This window comes from Adiantum capillus-veneris, chromosome 3, assembly GCF_014529385.1.
Source record: "Adiantum capillus-veneris isolate H3 chromosome 3, ASM1452938v2, whole genome shotgun sequence".
Classification (NCBI taxonomy): Eukaryota; Viridiplantae; Streptophyta; class Polypodiopsida; order Polypodiales; family Pteridaceae; genus Adiantum; species Adiantum capillus-veneris.
Window position 1 is genome coordinate 100,446,298 of NC_140933.1, and position 7,245 is coordinate 100,453,542.

The window sequence follows — 7,245 nt, forward strand, 5'->3', positions numbered from 1 at the left end:
TGACAAAGTTTATGATCCACTTTAATAAGAATAACCATTAATGATTAAACTGAAATCAAAATATTGCTTGAATTTCTTCAAGGTGGAGTGATTAAGACTTGCGACTTGAATCATCGTACAGGCAAATCAAAATATCCATAAAAGTAAACAATATTTCTTAGATCTGTATGAAACTTCAGTAATCTAAATTAAATACTCTCACTCAATGCGACACCATTTAACAAAAAAACATATTTATATTGCATTTATAGAGGAATCCAGCCTCATGAAAAATAATTACAAATGGAGACAATGTTGTTGTTGCTAGGCTTATCTTACAAGTATTTGTCCTCCTTATCTAGAGATTCATATACACTTGAGTATTTGTGTGTCTATGACACTAGGGAAGATAGTAGTACTATATGGATGGCTTCTATGAGAGCTCCTAGAGAGTCCTTATTGGTTCAAGATTCTAAAAAACACCTACTATTCTTATCAAAATCTTTTAACATGGTAGTGAAAGGTTCCTCAAGGAACAAAAATAGAGTGATTTCCATCTCTGCACATGGTTGCTTGCTCATGTCCTCTTAAAACAAGTTGAATCTGTAAGTAAACAAAAGATTATGTGAGCACAAAGTTATAAAGTACAAAATGATATCATTCCAATTATCTAATGACAATTATACAAAGAATAAATTACAAGAAAAATCTTTGACGACTCTCCATAGATAACACAACTTACTTACATTGTGAGACTCAAATCACATGCTACACAACTATAGATGGCGCACCAAAGTCATCAACAAAATAGCACCACTTAGTGTTATGAGGTGTGAAGCCTAAACACTGAAATCCATAAAGAGGTTAATTCTCTCCAGCATGATAAACTTAAAGATGGAGATGATGTTAAGCTCTGAATGTAAGCTACAAGGGTAGTTTTCTTACCATTCTATCTTTATGTTGGAGATGAACCCTTGCAATGCCCACGCGATATTCACACCTCCTATTGTTGTGGTATGCAACTCATGTGAGCTCATACTTTTGCCACCTTCGGGAGTAGAGGTTTCCATGTAGTGTGAGTGAATGAAAGTAGAAGGAGTAGAATCTTGTTTCATGTTGTAATGGAGATGAGAGAAGGGAGAGGAGCTAACTTGGTGTGAAACTATGTGGTGGGTAAGGGGAAGAGATGGAGGAGGAGCTTGCTTGGTGCTACAATGGAGGTGGGAGAAAGCTAGCAGAGAGATAATGATGGACTATAGGGGGTGCATGTGGTTGTTGCAGCAATGGAGAGCTTGGAAAAAGGTTTGTAGAGAGAGAAAAACACTTTTTAGCTATAGAATAGGTTTGGAAAGACTTTGGAGGGTGAAAATGATGTTTTGATTTGTTTTTAAAAAAAAATCAATTTTTTGGATTTTTTAGTGCACGTTTTTAACTTTTGAAGGTCAAAAATACTTTTTTGACCATGAAATAGGTTTGGGGACCTTTTAAGGAGGGAAAACTTGAAATTTGAAATTTTTTGAAATTTTGAAATTTTTAGTGTATTTTTAAATCCGGGCCAAAAAGTGGGGGAAAAGAGGTCAAAGTGGTCCCCCCCCCCCCCCTCTTTCCCCTAGCCACCTCCCTTACCTTCTCACTAGGTAAGAGACAATTAAGAGGTGTAAGGCTACCTTGTCCCCCTACTTTTTTGAGGGTATAGAGTGTCCACCACCCTCTTCCTATTGGCTGACCTCTAATTAACCTTAATCCTAAAGGGCCCCTAGAGGGTTCATATTTTTCCTAATGGTGGTGGACCCCAAGAAAGTCGACGCTGTCATCAAGTGGGCTCCCCTAACATCCATCAAAGAAGTCCGAGAGTTTGTGGGCTTCTGTCAGTACACACGCCGTTTCATCCGCGACTTCAGCAAGATTGCTGCGCCACTTACAGAGATAACCAAAGGCCACAAACTCTTTCAGTGGACCTCTAAAGAAGAAGAAGCCTTTGAGAACGTGAAGATCGCCATGTGTAGTACCCCTGTCCTCCGATTATCCGACTTCACCAAACCATTTGAAGTACATACAGATGCCTCCGATGGTTCCATTGGTGGAGTCCTCATGCAAGAGCAGCAGCCCATCGCCTACGAATCTCACAAGTTCACAGATGTAGAAACAAGATGGACTACACATGAGAAGGAAATGATCGCTGTCGTCCACTGCCTCCGAAAGTGGCGACACTATGTCCAAGACAAGCACACCAAGGTCTACACAGATAATATCTCCCTCAAGTAATTCCAGACACAACCAAAAATCACCCCCAAGCAAGCCAGGTGGCAGGATACACTGGCAGAATACGACATCGACATCATCCACAAACCAGGTACTACAAACGTCATGCCAGATGCTCTTAGTTGAATGCCCACCCTCACAGCCATCTCCACAGCAACCAGCACTCTACGCCAACGCATCCTCGACGCTCAAAAAGCTGATCCTGCTGTCCTCTGCATGCTCAACGACCACATCTCTGGGAAAGCCGCAGTGGGTCTCTTTGAAGTCAAAGATAACCTCTTCTAAGTGCATGGAAAAATCTACATCCCCAATGATCCAGAGCTAAAGAAAGACCTCATGTGGGAGGCTCATGAATGCAAGCTAGCTGGACATGGTGGCCAGAAGAGATCTTATGACAAACTCCATCAACACTACATGTGGCCAAAAATGAAGGACGACGTGATCGACTACGTGCGCACCTGCCCAACCTGTCAACTGGTCAAAGCTCAACGAGTCAAGCCTGCTGGCCTCCTCCACCCCATGCCAACACCCTCCCCGCCTTGGGACATGGTAAGTATGGACTTCATCGTCGACCTCCCCCCCTCCTACGGCCACACTACCATCATGGTGGTCGTCGACTACTTCACCAAGCAAGCTCATTTCATACCTACGAAGCCTCCCGTCACCGCCTACCAAGTCGCCAAACACTTCTTCGCCAAAGTCTTCAAATACCACGGCCTTCCCCTAGCCATAGTTTCTGATCGCGACACCTGTTTCCTCAGCGACCTCTGGCGCGAGCTCTTCAAGCTGCTAGGCACCCAGCTCCGCTTCTCCTCCGCCTACCACCCAGAAACCGATGGGAAAACTGAAAGAGTCAACCAAGGCATTGAAGACTACATCCGCAGCTACGTCAAGGCAGATCAGAAGGACTGGTCCGAATACATGGACGTCCTGGAATTCCACTACAACAACTCCATCCATAGCAGCACTGGCTACACCCCCTTCGAGCTCTCCACAGGTAAAGAAGTCATCACACCCCTTGCACTGGCAACCGGCGATGTGCATGCCCAGGATCTTGAATGTGAAGAATTCCTTCAACAATGGAAAACCCGCATGCAAAGGGCAAAGAAGAGTCTCGAGCAAAGCAAGGTACGCATCGCCAAATACGCCAACCAAAAGCGACGGCCTGCCGAACTCTTCCAAGAAGGTGACTTAGTCCTCGTCAGCTCCCAGAATATCACCCTCCCTCAAGGCCTCTCCCCGAAGTTCAACCACCGCTACTATGGGCCCTACAAAGTGCTCAAGTCCTACAACGACATCACCTACAAGCTGGATCTCCCATCACACATCAACATCCACAACGCCTTCCATGTAAGTCTACTCAAAAGGTTTGTGCCGGATAACACCTATGGTAGAAGCCTCCCCGAATATGTAAAGGATGGCCCGCCACATGAGCCGGAGGCCATCCTAAAGTCGCGTTTTGGGCGCCGGGGACAACTCTTCTATGTCAAATGGCGAAATCGCCCCATGACGGAATGCACTTGGGTACCTGAAGAAATCATGCTTCGACTCGGAAGACCCCTTGTGCTGCGCTTCTACAACATGCCCACTGAAGAGGAGGACAACCCACTAAATGAAAACCATATAGAGTAGTCCTCCATCCCACTTGTAACTAGCATAACCCTAAGTAGCTAGACATTTTTGGGCAACACTTCACTCCCCCCCTTGTACATATCCGCCCCCTAAACCTCGGCATCAACTTTTGTATCGGCACCTCTCAAAACCCCGGCTTGACGTGGGCGTCAAGCTCTCTCAAACCGGGGGTGTATATAAGGGAAGTATGTGCCACTTTCCCCAACTTGCCAGCCCCGTTTTCATGTGATTACTTGCGTCCCTTGTATTCGGCACTTTCTTATGATATTGATCATTCGTTTGCGTCCCTCACTCTCGTGTCCCTCTTGCATTCAATTTTCAAGTTGCGTTCTTGTGTATGCGTTTGCTTGCCTGCAGGTCCCGTTTGCATCGCAGGTGAGCCGGCGCGACCCCTTTTCCGCGACGCCCCTAACGAGGGCGTCACAGAGAGTGAGAGAGAAAAAGGGAAAGAGCCGTCATCATAACTTATGGAAGTAGCAGATGATTAAGAAAACTTAATTGGAGTTTAAGGAGAAGACGTACAGGAAATAATATCTGATGTATGTTGTCTCCATGCTAGAGAGAGAGGGGGGGGGGGGGGGGGGGGGGGGGGGGGGGGGGGGGGGCCCCAACAGTGGCGCATAGCACATGCACGCATGAAGCAAAGGCAATGCAGACGTGCATGAAGCAGGTGCAGTGCATATATATATATATATATATACACATATATATATATATACATATATATATATATATATATATATATATAGAGAGAGAGAGAGAGAGAGAGAGAGAGAGAGAGAGAGAGAGAGACCTTTACTTCTCTTTGCACAATTTTCTTGCAGAACTGCATAACATGAGCATTGAGCATTGAGTAGTCGCGACGGCAACCGATGAAAGTCAGTGCTATACATTAAAAGAAAAGAAAATGTTAATATCGCCGATTAGACTGTTAAATATCTCTGCACCAGGTCTCTTTCCATATCCCGCACCTCACAAGACAATGGACATGGCAGCTTCCACTCAATCTCCCCCGCATCGGTTGTCAGTTTTGACGTCCCCTTCATCTACTTTTCTTCCGGGCCCCGCAACACTGGCCTGACAAAGACACCAACACCATCGCCAGATCTCAAGGCTTGGCCTACATGCCACTTGCCATTGATATTGGTTCTAGTCTAAGAAATTCCTCCTCATGGCCAGCATCTTTCGAAGCCCTACTTTTCAACCTCTACTAGGTCAGAGAGCCTCTTGTACCTCATTCCCATCTCCAAGAGTAGGACCATCGGCCTCCCACTTGCCTAGTCTCTCACTCCTTCGTCGCCCAGCAGCTCGGCATTCCTGGCGTCGAGTTTTAGACCTTAATGAATTCTCCTACCACTTCAACCTCAACGTCTCCTCTCTTTGCCAAGCAAACATCTTTCATATTTGGCCCACTTGGAAGTATTGCATTCTTACCCACCTTTTCACCATAGTGCCTTAGTTTTCCTGAGAAAGGTGCTCTCATATTTAGCCTACCTAGAAGTTTTCCATTCTTACCCACCTTTTCACCATAGTGCCTTATATTTGTCTAGCTATGTAGCAAGTGTTAATGCCTCTATGTATACACATTTTACTGTTTGTAGTGACAGAGAGTGGCCCTCTCGATTGGAAGAGCAAGAGCCCCTTAATACTGCATTGCATCCCATGTTTGCCACCGGTATCCGCAGAGCTCTTTCTTGCACGCACCCATCTGATTTGATCCGGAGCCCACTCCATTCCAAGCATTGTTGTGCTCTTTTGTAGAGAGGATACTCATCAACACCGTATCCGATAGCTGGAACCCGATGCCGAGAGAGAGAGAGAGAGAGAGATCACGAGAGGGATGGAGGGAATAGATCATTGTGTATGTTGATGCAGGTTGCCGCTGTCTCTCGTGATCTTTGCGTAGTCGCGGCGGTTGCCATCTGCAAATGTTTTTTCTTAATTAATGTCTGTGTTTTAACCTGCAGCTTCCACGTGGCACTTTCTCCAGAGCCATCTCCCCATGCATTATATAAGTTAGATTAGATAAAGAAGACCGATGGGCTATTGATGGCTTCTTCTTTTCAAAAGAAAAGCAAGGGCTCGATACTTGGTTTGTACACCGACATGTAGACGGGGCACACACGGGCGTAGTGCTTGGAGATTGATGTGCAGGGTAGAAAATAACAAGAGGGAGCAAGGAGGGACCACTGATTCCGACAAAAATGAAGGCGTTGAGAGAGGGCCGTTAGCCTTTTGGAATTCTCTCTGTTCGCTGTTTTCCACTACCACGTCTCTCGGGCCTCCTCTTGTCGAGCAACGTCTGTAGGGCCTCCGCCTCCTCGGGTTGAGACCGTTGCTACCACGGGCCGTTGCCACCCCTTGAGCTGCGAGAGGAGCTCTCTCTCTCTCTCTCTCTCTCTCTCTCTCTCTCTCTCTCATTTTGTGCTCTCACAAACACAATGCAGGTTTTGAGCTGAAGCCAAGGAAGGAGGCTGACAAGGGGCAGTAGAGAAGCCATCTACAGAGAGGAGGAGATTGACGCGAGAGAGAGAGAGAGAGAGAGAGAGGAATTGATGAGTAGTAGTTGAGAGGAGAGAATCACAAGCCTCTTTGCATCGCAAGAAAGCTGCAGACAGAGCCAGATGTTGCGAAGCCGAGGAGCGGGTCGTTGAAGGGAGTTGGCCAACAGCTGCAAAGGTGATAGCGCGCTTTTGACTACAGAAGGGGACTGCATTAAAAAAAGGAGGTAGCGTTGAATGTAACATAACGTTATATAAAGAAGGCCAACTGGCTATTGATGGTTTCCTTTTTTTAAAAGAAAAGCAAGGATTGGATTGTGCCACCCACCACGCAGAGGGGGCACACATGGGTGTAGTGCTTGGAGATCAGATGTGCATGGGAGAAAATAACAAGAGGGAGGGAGGAGGTACCACAGATTCAGGCAAAATTGAAGGTGTTGAGAGAGGGCCATTAGCCTTTTGGTTCTCTCGTTCTCTCTCTCTCTCTCTCTCTCTCTCTCTCTCTCTCTCTCTCTCTCTCTCTCATTCATTCATCAGCAAACCAGTAGGTGTAACAAGCGGGGGTTCCCACGTCGCCATAAAAACCGACATCGACTAAAGGAGACAATAGAAAGCTTTTCAAGAAATTAAAAAGAGTTTCTCCCCCTAGCGAGCTAAAGAGAAAGGACATAGAGAAAACTCAAGTCTTAGCCAGATCTAAGGCTTTTTCTTCGTCTTCTCTTTTGCCTGCGATTGTGCGCTATGCTGTTTGCCACTATGTCAAAAGGGCCACGTCTATCGGGCCTCTACCTCATGGAGTTGAGGTAGAGTTGAGGCCGTCGCTGCCACGGGCCGTTGCTGCCATGCGAGAGGGGCCTCAAGCTGCAAGAGA

At 46.2% G+C, this 7,245-nt stretch overlaps 1 long non-coding RNA gene across 1 annotated transcript; it reads right to left on the reverse strand.

The window, feature by feature from the left end:
- Nucleotides 1-246: 246 nt before the first annotated feature.
- Nucleotides 247-6,736, reverse strand: LOC147461391 (uncharacterized). The gene is made up of 3 exons (XR_015187588.1): nt 4,845-6,736; nt 4,667-4,758; nt 247-582 (listed from the first exon to the last, which is right to left on the reverse strand). It is a non-coding gene; the product is annotated as an uncharacterized LOC147461391 (long non-coding RNA).
- Nucleotides 6,737-7,245: the final 509 nt, after the last annotated feature.